Below are 15,981 nucleotides of genomic sequence, written 5' to 3'. Positions count from 1 at the left end.
AAAACAGTACTAAAATGGTGTGAATTGTCTACAATCACGAAAAAATGCAGAGTGTAGATTATTAGTTTATCTTTGACAGTTTTCTGAAATAAGAAGTATTCTAACAGCAAAAATGTTTAGCAATGATATAATAATGGACTCAAATAAATATGCGTTATTTTTTTGTAATGAACTTTTGAATAAATAATATCCAAATGTCTTAAATAATGTATTTTGTTTCAGAAACTTAATAAACATTATCAGCACAGATGAACCAGAAATGTAATTAAGCAAAGCACTTCAATAGAATAAAAATCGGTTTGACCAAACAAAGGCCTTCGCAGACAAATCCTCGCAGCAACCGAACACATAAAATATGAATAGGAAATTTAACTAGCATTAGTTTTACTTATGTTCCTAAAGTGAATGCCTTAAATTGTATTTCATTATAAGTTTTTTTTAAGAACTAGTTTTAAGTGTGAACCAACTTTTGAATGTTTAACCAAATACTGTACCTGAAAGAGTTTCATTTAATTTGAAGGGAAAACGATTTCTGTATACACTTTTAATATGAAATATAATATTTCAAACGTGAGAATGAAATGGAATAGTTATTTTTTATATTTTAACCTGACTAAAACTAGTTATTCTAGAAACATTTTGGCCTAGAATTTGCTTTGGATATTTATTTTAACCGTCATTTTGCTGATGCATGGCCGGACAATTGACATTTCGTAGCATTGGAAAATGGTAGAGCACGAACTGGTTGAGCTGAAAGTGAACTGGCAGTATTCTAGTTCACAATACGTATTTTTCGCTGCATAGTGGCTGGCGGGGTGCCATTTGTATTTCTGTGTATGTATCATACTTATATATGTACGTTATACGGACTAACTAACTAATAGCTAAAACTAGAATAAACCACCACGAAACTTGATGTGTTGCTAAATAAAATGGTGATGGCTTAAAAAGAACCAAAACTCATTTATGCCAGTATATTGGCAAGTACTACCCGAAGTCCACCTATATATACATAAAAATGTGTATTCTGAACAAAACCTAATTCTAAAATACTGCTTTATGAAGTACAGATTTTTCTTATAACATATTCCTAACCATGACCCCGTCATGAAGCGTGCATTAATATTATATTTTAGCTTGTCTTGTGTAGCTGGATATAAAGAATTTTATAAGCAACTTAAGAAAGCATAAAAACAGTCGCTAATAAGAGATTTTGTAACAACCACAAAAATAACGTAATAAATTCATAAGTCTATATTTCAGCCAATAATATTATATGCCTGTCCAGCCTGGAGTAATATCGCAAAGTCACATGTTAAGAAACTGCAAATCTGATAAAAAAAAGGTACTCAAAATGATGCTACGACTCCCATGGCATTTCTTCACCAGAAAGCTTCATGATGAATCAAAAACTAAGATTTTGTCGGATCAAATACAAAATTTGACTAAAAGATTCAAAATTCGTTCCAGTTTTTCGGACAATCTGCTAATAACTGAACTTTCTTAATGTTCAATTAGGCCGTGGTACTTAAATGCGTGTAGATTAACCCTGGCTTGTAAGGAGGCTTTTCATAGTAGTTTTTTCCTTCGAAAAAAGAAAACATCGTGTAAAAAACCGAAACCTGTGATAAATATATAAATATAATGATGTAGAATTAAGATTTATATCATATTCTGTAAATTGTGCGATAACATAAATATTGTAACGTTCTACTTAATAAACTCTTATCTCTAACATAGTAAATTCTCTATTTGGATCAAGCCCGACAAATCGACCAGACTTATTCGACCAAGTATCTGACATACTACTGTTAATAGACGTTACTACATCACTAAATACTACTTTTTTCATTCAGCGGAATCGTTAATTGTAACAGAACTCCAAGTCATGTTGTCCAAAATCAAGGCAGCGTTCTTTGCGAAATGTGGCGGGTCGCCTTCGGTGTCATAGCCGCAGTGGAGTTCTTACCATAGGAGGCACCTTGTTTCACCTAAATACCCAGAACGTTTGGACTTCGACCAATCTTTTTGGCAAATTGGGTGATATGAAAGTCTCTCTGAGATCAAGATATCGATTTGTCCTTTTCCGGGATCTTAAACCTTTCTGCTTTTCCATTTTGGTAGAGAACACTGGGACCTGTGCACTTCGCTAGAGAATTTCGATATTAGGCTTTAATCTTTCGTCCGAGTGGAACTATAGTATGGTATATATATAAGTCCCTGAAATTCAGCATGCCGTTCATTAGACGATAATTATGCAGGATTATTATATGTACTCGTATGTCTTGCAGTTTTATTCACTACGCTGTAGAATCTGCACTATTTACAAAAATAAATTCCACTTTACGAATTCGGTGATAGTAGGTATACTATAAAGTGCACATTACTTAAAATATGCCCCAAAGTACATAACTTGTATGCACACCTTAACGTATGGCGAATGACCGAATGAGTTGGTGCGTGACTACCATTCGAATTTGGAGTACGTTATTTCGAATCTCCGTGAAACTCCAAAATGAAAAAAAAAAATTTTTTTCTAATAGCGGTCGCCCCTCGGCAGACAATGGCATATTTCTAATTATATTTATATATGTAAGGTATGAAGTATAAAGTCATCGGACGCCTCAAAGGCAGAAGATGAGACTGGGCCAGTCTCTACTCAATAGATTTACAAATTTGGCTGTCATAACCTTTACCAGAAATGCTTGAGGCTTTTAAGTAATAAAAATACATTGAAATTATTCACCCCCAGGCCGTATTGAAGGCCTTAAAAATCTAAGTAGAATTTTAAAGAATTCATTAATACTTTTAGGGAACATTCATACTAGACTACGGAGCGAGTGTGTGAAATTATGGATAGAAAGTGCAAGTAGTGAGCGACCGAAAATCGTAGGGTGCTTTTGGCCACTTTACGTTAAGATCTCCTTTCGTCGAGTTAGTACAACATATTTTTGGTTGGGACTATCAAGCATGAAAATAGAAATGATATACTATTTATTTATGAGCCATGTATGATATGAAACTTTGTACCTGAAGTACCAGAAATACAGCAAATAAATTATGAATTAACCCAACCGTTCTCTGACAGCCGGTTCTACGTTAGTGAATCGACTCGAATTTAAACCTGACCACGAACTATCACTTCAGCGGTATTCACCAAAAATTTCTAGAGAATTTTTATGTTGTTAAAACAACAACAACTACAATACTTTAAGGGTAATATCACCGAAATTAGATAAGTTGGGTACAAAAACTTCAAATATCTGCAGTAAGCGGAATTTCAACTTCAAATTGAAGAAAAGATGGAATTGCTTCATCACATAAGGATACATCAGAAGGAACTGAGCGCATTTGATATGAATGAATGGCGAAACTTTTCAAAGAAGACGTGCAAGTGGTGAATCTTATTATTCTCGGATTTATTTGACAACAGTTGTAGTCACATTAGAACAGCAATAATAATAAAGAAGAATAATAATAAAGAAGATCGCGAAACATGTTAGACAATGGGAATCTGTTCAGCATTTTAATGAATGTGGGACATAAATAACACGCTCATAAATTAGGTGGTAGGATAATGGAGGCGCAAGTCACAATATGTAGCATAAAAAATTATAAAAGGGAAAAAAATATCTACTTGGCCTCCTTAGAAATCCTTATGCAGAACAACTGCAACAAAATGGCACATCGCCATGCTTATGTACTCCGCAGTAGTTACTTGGAAAAGAGCACAAAAGCCCATGAGGTCGAAATGCAAACTTCAAATAATTCTAAGTCACTTCGAAAGCACCAACTAGCATAATTGGACCCTTAGTAGTCATATGGTTAGCATCAAATAGCTTTCCTAAATAAATCGAATACCCTTTTATTTTGCCATCCTATTAAATTAGTCTATTAAATTTATTCACAGTGATTCAAATATGGGTTGTATTGTACCCTTTGTTAAAAAAGTTTTGTTTGTCACCGAAAATTTCGTGCCAACGCAAACACACAAAAAAGTTTGAACGGATGATTGCACTTACCAACTTCACAATAAATTGCGATACTTATAAAACAAGTCAGCTAGCCAGCCACCCAAACAGCTTACTTCAACTTCATTTGTTTTGAACACATAACCTCTTTACATTCTTGCTGACACACCAGGACGCAACAAACGCGTTCTGCTCAAGCTGCGAGGGAAGTTTCTTCATTCGCATCATATCCGTTTAAGTTGTTTGACCTTCGCACTTTGCCATCGTCACACAAAATACATAGCTTTCAACCAGATAGTTATGACAGCAAAGTGAGGGCCGAAGGAGTGTAATAATCTGACCAAAGCAGTAAAAAAATAAATATGCACCGAATGCCAGTCGCGCACCAGAACACTTTATGACACATTACAAACATTTTCGTTAAATTTCTTGTTAATTGCAAAAGAATCACACTAAAACTTTTAATACATATAATATAAATAATTAGCCTAATTGTCCCATTTCGCCTAGTATAATTCTTTGTCTTCATAATTAGTCCAAGCTGGTGGAAAGTGAAATCGTGGGAGGACGAAGGGTGGTTTTTCAAGTGGCCCGAAAGTTTGGAATAGGCAATATGAATTGTTTGATTATAACTTAAACAAAAATTAATATTCTTAAAGACAACCTCCACTTATATCTATTCGCAGAATACACATATTATTATTATTTATTTATTTGGCAATTCAACCCTAACACAGCATCGAATATGTATATGTCGGAACTCGTATAGATATGTCAAGCAATAATTTATTGTTTGTGAATAACAATGGTGGTACACCTTATGGTAGGAGAGCTACTAGTTAAAAAAGAGGTTGTCTGTAAAGTCGGTTTGCTGACGATAGTTTAACGTGACATCGTCATAAGAAAATACTGATGGAATGGTTGCATTTTTCAAAAGAAAATTTTAATTTTATTTGTTTGATAGATATTTTGTATGGATATAGAGAAGGAGGTAAATGGAATCGCAATGGAATTGATCAAGTTACATATACACAAACGTGAAAAATTACGAAACATGTATCCAATTCATGAAAGTTATGTTCAATTCCGATTGTGCATCAGACATTAATAAGTCAACAACACTAAGAGGCACTATCATCGATTTGACTTTTGCAAGACACATTACACTCGAAATACTCCCTTTTATTTCCTACTTTTCCTATCATGCATGTTTATATACATATGTACATACATTAGTATACAACAAATCTTATAAGGTATGTGGTAAATATTTCCATACATTTTTTCCTTCATATATATTATAATAATAAATTAATAATAAAAACATTAAAACAACAGGTATTATTAACAACTAGTCGTCACTAATTATAAATTCGGTAAGGATGATGATGATACAATTGGTTTTATTTTAAATTCTTCAAGTAAATCAAATTAATAATCCTCATAGAGAAATGCTTCATTACCATGCACACAGGAAGAAAGCATATGCAAATACAAATATGTGAATTTATATACAAATGCGCATATAGTATGTACATACACATATAAGTTCACTCAAGTAGGTGTGAGATAGATGTCGAACGTTGCCGAACGCGGGGGCCGATTGTGCCTCTTCGTCGTTCGTTCCGTGCTCTCGCTTGCAGTTCAAGCAAGGTAACGCCGCATGAGCAAGATAACGCCGCATGAGCAAGGTAACGCTGTATGAGCAATGTCACGCCGCATTTTTTGGTGCTTGCAGCCGGCTACATCGGATTATAAGACGTTATCACGTCTGAAAAACGGGATGTACGAAAGTGCATTTGGTCGAGTTTTGATGACTGAAAGAAAAATGCATGTCAATACTCAAGGGAATCGAAAATGGAAGACTCGACATACATTCTGTCAAAAAAATATCGGAAATTTGAGCGTGATATGTCTATTAGCTTGTTTTTGGCATTCAATTAAGTTAGTGCAACCACAGGTGTGCTCTGCGATTTTCACTATATATAAAAATATCGAATAAAGAATTTGTCTTAAATTTTGTGTTTTGAACGGTATTTCCGAATCATTGAAAATATTGCAGAAAGCCTATGGCGAGTCACGTGTCTACGAGTGGTATAAGGCTTTTGCAGAGGGCCGAGAAGTCGTGGAAGATTTGCCCCGATCTGGTCGCCCATTAACGTCTGCAAAGGATGAAAATGTCGACAAAGTCAAGGGAGTGGTGCTGGAAATCCATCATTTAAGTTTTAGGAAGGCAACTCGTGACGTTAGCGTGTCTCACGAATCAATTCGCAACATTTTACACCATCAATTGGGCATGAGACGCGTGACTACTCGACTCGTTCCAAGAGGGTTGAATTTCTCTCAAAAAATTCAGCGGAAGAAGGTGACTGAAGACATGCTTAAGCAAATGAATTCGGACGCAACGTTTATTCAGCGCATCATAGCAGGTGATGAGACGTGGGTATATGAGTTTGACATGCAAAGTCAACAGGCAGATGAATGGCGCTATCCACATGAGCCAAAACCCAAAAAAAAACCACAACGAAGTCGGTCAAAAGTGAAAGTCATGCTACGCGTTTTTTTTATTGTCATCGTGTCGTGCACTCGAAATACATTCCAAATGGTTTTACGGAAGTTATGCGACGTTTGAGAGGGAATGTGTGTAGGAAACGACCCAATTTGTGGAAAGAAAACTCATAGATCTTGCACCATGATAAAGCACCTTCTCCCAAGGCTCATATCGTGAACATGTTTTTGACCAAAAACTCGACACATATCAGCGAACAACCACCGTATTCACCAGATTTAGCCCCTGTGACTTTTTCTTTTTACCAAAACTTAAAAGCCATTAAAGAAAATTCGCTGAAGAAGTTGAAGAAGATCTCTTCAAACGCGTTTAAAAGGTGCTTTGGTGAGTGGACTAATCGTTGGCATATGTGAATTGCTTCGAATGGAGCCTATTTTGAGGGTGACAAAATAAATGTTGATGATTAAACAATTCAAATCAGTTTCAGCGATAGCCTCTTAATTCGAGCGAAAATACTTACCGGAGAACATTTTTTTTAGGTCTGCGAACAGCCTGAGGTCGCTGGGAGCCAAATCTGGCGAATACGTTGGAGGTGGGAGCAATTCGAAGTTCAATTCATGTAGTTTTGCCATTTTTTTGATTGATTTGTGACACGGTGCATTGTCTTGATGAAACAAAGTTTTTTTCTTTGCCGTATGCGGACGTTTTTTGCAATTTCGGCCTTCAAATGCTCCAACAACGCTATATACTCGTTTAAGAAATATTGCACTGTTGATGGTATTTTCCTTTTCAAGTTAATCGGGGAATATTACACCACGCACATCCCAAAATACGTTTCCTGCCGATTGTTGTGCTTTTGGGCGTTTTGGAAGAGGTTCACCAGTTGCTGTCCACTCAGATGACTTCGTTTTAATTTCGGAGTGAAGTGATGGATTCATGTTTCATCCATTGTCACATATCGACGCAAAATTGATGGTTTATTACGTTTAAACATGGCCAAATACTTCTCAGAATCATCACGACGTTCTTGGTTTTGGTCAACAATGAGCAAACGCGACACACACTTTGTACAAAGTTTTCTCATAGTCAGATGCTCATGCAACATAAAGCCAACACGTACTTTTGATATCTTTACAATATCAGCTAACTCACGCAGCTTCACCTTTCGATCATTCAAAATGATTTTGTGGATTTTTTTGATGAAATTCTGTTATGAAAAATAACAAAAGTAGCGTCACTCTTAGCACAATAACTCACGAACTAATGAAAAGAATATAATGAAATTTTAACAGTTGTCATTTTAAGATTAGTACTAACTGAAAAAAGGTTAATTCAATAAAACTAGTGCCATCTATCTGTTAGGCCCGGGACTTTTCAGTCCATGTGTTATGAAAATAAATAATTTAATAATCGAATAATGGAAATGAAAACTCCAAACTTACGCAGGTAAAGCGTAGTGAAGTAAGGTGTCAGTACTTTAAATTTATGATGAATCCGCTCCTTCTATGAAATTTTAATTTTAGTTTTATTTTTAATATTTCGCTTGGCGACTCCCGCTAATAACTTCTGTGTATACCATATACCCTCCGCAGGCAATGGCAAACCTCTGAGTGTATTTCTGCCGTGAAAAAGCTTCTCATAAAAAATATCTGCCGTTCGGAGTCGGTTTGAAACTGTAGGTCTCTCCATTTGTGGAAAATATCAAGACACACACCACCAACAGGAGGAGGAGCTCAGCCAAATACCCTAAACCATTGTACGCGCCAATTATATATATATATATTTGTTTTCATTTAAGCAAAAAAAACCTTTTGTACGGAAGTGTCAAACTCGAATGTCATAATTGAGCAAACCTTTAACAATTGAATGATGATGTTGAACAATTTTTGTATAACTAACTTTTTTTGTTTTCGTTGAAATTTTTGAAAACGAATTTTTTTTTTATATTCCGTACTTCGTTTCTTCAGAAAATATTTAAGTATTTTTAGTGTAAGTATTTTTTATGTATTTTTCAATACAATTGAGAACTAGTAACTTTTTTTCATATTTGTGGTTTTTTGGCCGCAGAACTATTGAACAGTCTTTCCAAAGGACAGTATTTAAAAAAAAAGCTTCTGATGGAAACATTGTGGCAACTGATGGAATGGTCATCCGACGCTCTTTGAGCTCCTCAACTCAAATGCTGATTATAAAGAAAGAAGAGCTAGAGAAATCAAGTCACTGCTGAAATTCTTAAGTGTAGTATTTCAAGAGGCATCGGAGCGATATAACTAAGTAATTGTGTAATGGAATAATTGTGATGTCACTTATCAAATTTTGTTATTTGTAGGCAAGATTAACGAAACTCTTATCCAAACAGCTAACAAAGGACAAGAATTTCACACGCTAACAGAGATGAAACGCTTAAAATTGGAAAATTGGATTAAATTAGACTATACTTTTATATAAAAATATTGAACATTAAAAGACAAAACAAACAAAAAATATTGCCAAAATCTTTGTATCCGTTTTTGTTCAGGGGTGTATGTATGTATGTGCATATAAAGATTTATTTAGTACTCATATAAAAGTTCAGCGATTGAATAAAAGAAAGTTGCAGTTGTGAAAGCGTGACTAAGCACTTTGCGGAGATTTTTTTTTTTCCAAATAAGCCAAAATGCATTAAAATTAAATGTTGTATTGTTTTTACGCGAAAAGAGCAAATTCTAGTGTTAACGTTTTATTTGAATATTTTTTCGCTTCTTTTTTAAGATAACTGTACTTTTATGGCTAAATTTGGGCTGTTAAAGTCAAAACTTACTCTTACCTACACATACAAACGCATGTGCATAATTTTTTTACGAACCTACATACGTCGACCCATACTTCAAAATAATAAAAGCAAATATTTCGCTGAATCACCAGTTGGTTGGTTAATCAGAGTTCGATATTTATGCCAATAAAGCGTCCATCCAATACTTCAGACACCCGCCCATTGGTTATGGCATGCTCGTAGTTTGAACCCAGTAGTGAAATTTCACACCTGCAATATACTCACACCTGAACATCTGGCTGTAATCAAAATGCTTTAAATTATTATGCAATTCTTATAAACTTTTGACTCATAACAAGAACAAGCACTAAAGATGATTTATAGTGAGCCCAATTTCGTCATCTTGTCAGCCCTGAGTCAGAGGCGTAAAACCTATATTTTTAGAAAAGTAAAGAAAAAATGGGGTTAGAGGGCGATTACATATTCACTCAAGAGAACGACCCAGGGCGTACTGCCTTAAGTACCAAACTTTGGCTATAGTAAAGGGTGGGTGACCAGATTTTATTTTGACACTACCAACTAGTTTGCGCTGAAAAAACCTGCAGAATCTCAATAATATACTTCCATTATCCATTCGCAATGGATTGTTATACCCTGAATCATTTTTTTCATAATATTGAAAATTGGTTTCCAAAGAAGAAAAAAATTACTATCCACATTTCAGTTATAGAGCCAAAATTACGGACTTTTTTATGCTAAATTTAGAGATATGGACTTAGACAGCCTTTAGTATGAGTTGAGCTGTTGTGATTGTATTAAGGAAATAATAGCTAATGTATATATATGTAACTTGTCGTCAGCGAGGAATCTCTGCTTCGTTTACGCCTCAGAAGACATGACGGGAACTCGCTATGCAGATTATTTTGCCCCATTTTACTATTAAAGTTTGTATAAAAATTATTCAAAGTCATACGACATTGATCAAAAAGTTCCCGGAACATTCAGAAAATTCACAATAAAAGTTTATGTCTCAAAAGTAATATTATCCCTTCAAAGTACTTCTCATCAACCGCAACGCACTTATGCCAGCGTTTGATCCACCTCTCGAAACATTTCTGGAACTCTATTTTCGTTATAGCTATAAGCGCGGTCTTCGATTTTTTCATTACTGCTTTTCGGCTGTTACAACGCGTTCCTCATAGTAGTTTTTTGACTCAATCAAACAGAAAAAAATAGGAGGAAGCTAGAATCAGGTGAATTCGATGGCTGTTTGATGGTATTCGTCTCGTTTTTAGTCAAAAATACATGAATAATGATGGCTCTGTGCGACGGTGCGTTATCATGGTGCAAAAACCAATTATGGCGAATTGATTTACGTGAACGTCTCATAATGTCCAAATAATAGTAAATATTAAGTGTCTGAGCTTCTGGAAAAAATACCGTTGTAATTCATAAAAACCGTGAGCATCACTCACTAGACTGATGTCTGGTTTGCGTGTTCATGAATGTTAGATCGGATTCAGCCTTGGAAATCATGTCTTTGGCGATTTTCGATATCAACGCGGGCCCTTTTTTGCATGAAATTCTGTTACTTTGGAACCAACAATGGCCTGAACAGATCCATAAGCAATGTTCCAAGTCCTCTTCCAATTCTCTGATGGGTAATTTGCGGCTATTGATCAACTTTTCTTTCACTTTATTAATGTTTCCATGAGTTTTCGATGTCGACGGCCCGCCACTACGATCGACATCCTCGATGCACTCGCGATCTCACTGAAGCGTTCATGCCGCTCGTGAATAGCTTCCTTTTTTAGAGGTAAGTACAGTTTCCTAACATTCTTAACTGCATCTAATTTTTAACGCTAAATTTAATACAAACTCATTGTTGCAAATTCAAATCAGTTTTTAAAACTGTAAAAATCGAAAACACGTGCAGAGGATGATTTATTCCAGACGGCGTAACTAATGTCGATCAATGGCTATAGAAATATTCATCACAGATGTGGCGAACTTAACAAAAAAAAAGCAGAACTCAAAACAGTTTACTTAGATCGTCTCATGCCGAATTTTCAGTTTTTCTATAAATTTTATATTAATGTTGTATATTCAGTTTTTCATTTTCCATTCAATTTAATATTTTAAAAGGCTTCAAAGGGATAAATTGTCAAAAATTGGTTATAAATACTTATATTAAGTTAATAAAAAGATTTTTTTTACTTTTCGCCTACACAAACAAAGCAAAATAATGTTTTTTGAGAGGTGCATCTTTAAATATTCTTGAAATTTCCAAATCGGTTCTTTGTGCTGTTTACGGTAAAAAAAAGTTGCACTTTCCGACTATGAAATAAAGTATACGAACGACGGCCGCAGTAGCCGAATGGGTTGGTGTATGACTACCATTCCGAATTCAGAAAGAACGATGGTTCGAGTCTCCGTGAAACAGCAAAATGAAAAGTTTTTTCTAAATGCGGTCGCCTCTTGGCAAGCAATGGCAACCCCCGAGTGTATTTCTGCCGTGAAAAAGCTACTCATAAAAAATATGTGCCGTTCGGAGTCGGCTTGTCGGTAGGCCCCTCCATTTGTAGAACAAAATCAAGACGCACACCACAAGTAGGAGGAGGAGCTCGGCGAAACACCCAAAACAGGGTGTATGCTCCAATTATATATACAGGGTCGGCATTCGAAATGTAACCAATTAAAAAGGCCAGAAATTTAGTTTGGGATATTACTTTTATTCAATTCAAAGTCCTTGACTATGGCTTTGAGACCGTCCTAAAACGAATTGCAAAATGCCCAAATGGTATTGCAGGTATTTTGGCCCACTCGCGGACAATGGCTTTTTTCAGTGCCGCAAGACTGGTGAATCTTTTACTTCGGACCTTGCTCCCCAAAATGGCCATTATGTGGACGTTATGAAGTTCGGAATGTTGTTTTTTAGCCATTCTTGGTTCACTCGAGTCTTTTGAGACGGTATCGAGTCCTTTCGAAACGTCCATGGTCTGCCACCGATATGTTTGTCTCCCACGGCTTCAAAGAAACCTCCAGAATACTTTACAGATAATGTTTCGCATATACCATGACGCCAGGTTCGATGGAAACGATTGGAGAGCACCCATCTGCGGTTACAGCGGCCCAAACCATTACCTGTGGCGGTAATGAGTTCGAAAAAATTTCTCTTTAGGAAACACAATTTTCGCAAATTGACCGCTTTCGGCCAAGCGAAGCAACTCCTTCGCTTTCTCAAGTCTGACTTATTGCTACTTTGGTGTGAGATCATGCGGTTTTTTCTCTTTTGGAATCTTTTGGAATAAAAGAATGGAACTGCCTTGTACTTTTCAAAATTTGCGCTTTGGAATAGCGCTTTTTCAACTTACTAGAGTGATTTTCATGTTCTTGTTTATTACAGTAATCAAAATTAATTTTCTTGGAATTGACTTTTGCCCAATCATACAACTGTTTCGGTCCCGTAATTTTCACCGGAATTTTATCTTGCAAGCTTGATTGGTACGCATTTCTCTTTATAGCACCACCAATACCATCGTAGGCACCTTTCCCATGTGCAGAGGCAAAAAGGTGCCACTCGGCATCGATGCCAAAATATTTTTTGTGAAATAGTAAATTTATAAAATTGTACTTGTTTTTGTACTGTGAGGTCGCCCCGTCGGAAAAATAATAGATTTTCTTCACATTTCGTTTACCAAACTGTTTAATCAAATATTGAATCAATTTAGAATTGAACAAATTGACTGCGGAACTGTCATGTTCCAATACTTCAGAAATTATCACAAAATTCTTATGCTGTTCTACGCCGTTTTCTTTGTAATGCACAACGTAAGGATGTATTGTTGCCTGCGTTGTGTTCCAGTATTCTGATTGCACAGAATTTTGAACACGACACTAAATTTCGCATTTTGGTCACTTATTCGGACTAGATTTGTGTAAACACGACCATGGTTTTGTTTTCCGAAAGGGTTGCAACAACGATTTGCATGTGGCATTATATTAGTCTATACTTTTGTACACATTAACGTACGCGATTTACATAATATCACAGTTTTTATTATCACCGAAACACATCACCACAGCAGTCGGAAGGAGACTAGACACAACTAATGACAATGTCAGCAAAACTGATCTTACGGAAGCATATCGCGTTGAGACGTGTCCGAAACACGGTTTTTCGCAAGCCGCCCGCGAGTCGCCGTTTGTGTGTTCGTGCGCGTCTGCGTAAGTCGAAGCGCGCATTCTGGCACAAAAAAATTAATTGTAATTAATCCTTTTCGAATTGCACTCATTTTTTTCCATACATAAATGCACAGATGTTTATTACGTTAATATCCTTAAAAAATTTTCATCCCAGAGGCGCAGAAATTAGTTAAATTTTTAATTGTTTATTCAAAAAAATTATTTACAACAACAAAACATCAAGTTTCGGAACAAAAATAACGTTTTTAGAAAATATCATCCTTTATCAGTCTGCAGTTGAAAAATCGTTGTAATCGGATACTTACTTTACGAGAAATGTGATAATTATTCAACCGCTGCAAAAAACTTCGATAGTTAATAAAAACAAAACTATTTAGAATTTTACAACAAAATTTTCTGAGTGTGTACTGAAATGTACTAGCATCAGCTGCGCGAGCGGTATGATGTTGGTTACAATTCGAGTGCTGGACCCTGTATATATAGTGGAATCTCTACGAAAACCTTGAAACTCATTCAAACATAAAGTCCTCTAAAAAAATAAATTTATGAGAAAATTAAAAACTGCTGCATATTACTTAATAAAATCCTGTTTTTCCTGGAAAGGAAAGAAAAGGTTGATTTTTGTCTCACGGTCTTATAGTTGTTTGTTGATACACATATAAAAGACTCAATCGCCTTAGTTATATGTATATGTTACAGTGAAACCCCGAAATCTGGAGAATGTCGACTTTGACCGGTGAATGTCAACATTCCCATAGTCGCTTGGTGTATGTCCGAAATTTTTGCTAATATAAATACCCTTATTTCTGACTTACACCGGTAAATGTTGACATTCATAATGCACTAATGGTGAGTTTTAAATATGTTGGAGATTTATATTTTCTTCTCCGTAGTTCAGTCGCTATAAAACGCCACAAGGATAACGTAACTTTTTCGCATCTCTTTCTGAAAGGAATGATCAAGAATTTCAAATACGCGGTACATTCCACATGAGAAAAGGAAATAATGGTATTATAACAAAAAAAAATACCTACTTATGTGGTTCAAATCTTATTTATTGCAACAACTTAAACTATTATGACCCACTATGAATAGCACAAGAGTCTCTTGCGTTTACAACTGCATTTATTTGTAGAACACTTACTTTTGCAATGAAAGCGTCTATAGCCTTGTCCCCCGCTTCTCGAATTAGCTGCAGCTGCTTCTCTCAGCGACATTTCTTGAAAAGAAATCTCATCTATGGAAAGTAACTTTTCTTTACAAATTAAGAACTGATTACAGAATTGGATGTGAAGACGTTGAAGGTTGTAGGTCCTCTTCAATATTTTTCTTTGGAATATGGTTTTCGGTATGACCACCGCCCAATTTTTTTATAAGCGTTAACAGTTTCTTCAAGGGGTTCTTCGGTTTCAGAAGTATTGGCAAATTCTTCAAGTTTTTCTTCAGTTTCAATATTTGCGATTTGGTTGACAGGCAAACATGGTTTCATAAGGACTTTGGCGCGTTCCTTCGTGGTATGTAGTGTTCTTGGCAAATTGAGCAAAGGATAAACCATCTGACCATTTATTGGTATCGTTATCGTTCATCCATACAGTTGGCATATTCTGTATATCCTGATTGGCCCTTTCGACTGAGCCTTCTGCTTGACTGTGACAAGGCTTTCCATGAACTATTTTAACATCTTTCCACATACCGCATATTTCGGATATCACTTGATTACTAAATTCTCTGCCATTATCTGATTGCAATATTGCTGGTGCACCAATCTTTGTTTGATCTATCAGATCAACTTGACATCTTGAGTTTAATTCAGAACTAACAATTGGATTCACAACAATGCCTTTCTTAGGTGCAGTGTGTTTCATTTGATACTGCTTGCATAAATTTAAATACAAAATTAGAACTTCATATGTAATATTTTTGTATTTAACTTGCAACTCTTTAAGCATACGTATTCTTCCTCCGTGGCCTATTCTGGTGTGAGATTTATAGTATACTGCACAATTCTTCATTGGTAACATAATACTGTATGTTCGTTTCCCCTGGTTTTATAATTAAAAAATTTATAATTATTAAAATAAAAATAATTGTCTTCTCGTTTACCTGCAATTAATGCATTTCACTTTTCAAGAAAAAGATCACGATTTACCGCAGTATCCCTTTAGTATAAATTAGGGACTGACACAGCTGATTGCCTCCGAGCAGAAGAAATGATTTGGCGGGCGAAAGCCAGTCACTTGTTTTTTGACTTTTTTGTTTTGGATACCAGAGCATATCTGTGATTGTCGGCACACACCGGAGAGGGTCCGAATGTACAACAATGTGATGAAATATTCGATCTTTCATCGACGTATTTGGTACCTGTTGACATTCACCGGTGAAAGTCGACATTCTCCAATTTCGGACATTCACGGTAACATATATACAAAAACAAGAAAAATAGTTATACCAAAAATTGGCTCTTATCAACATTAGCCAGAACTTCCTGAGTCATCAAGTTAAAAATTTAAAATTAATAAATAAATGAGTAAATAAACAACTCT

Source organism: Anastrepha obliqua, chromosome 1, assembly GCF_027943255.1.
Source record: "Anastrepha obliqua isolate idAnaObli1 chromosome 1, idAnaObli1_1.0, whole genome shotgun sequence".
Lineage (NCBI taxonomy): Eukaryota > Metazoa > Arthropoda > Insecta > Diptera > Tephritidae > Anastrepha > Anastrepha obliqua.
The sequence above is the reverse complement of the archived record's forward strand: the minus strand, read 5'-3'. Positions refer to the sequence as shown.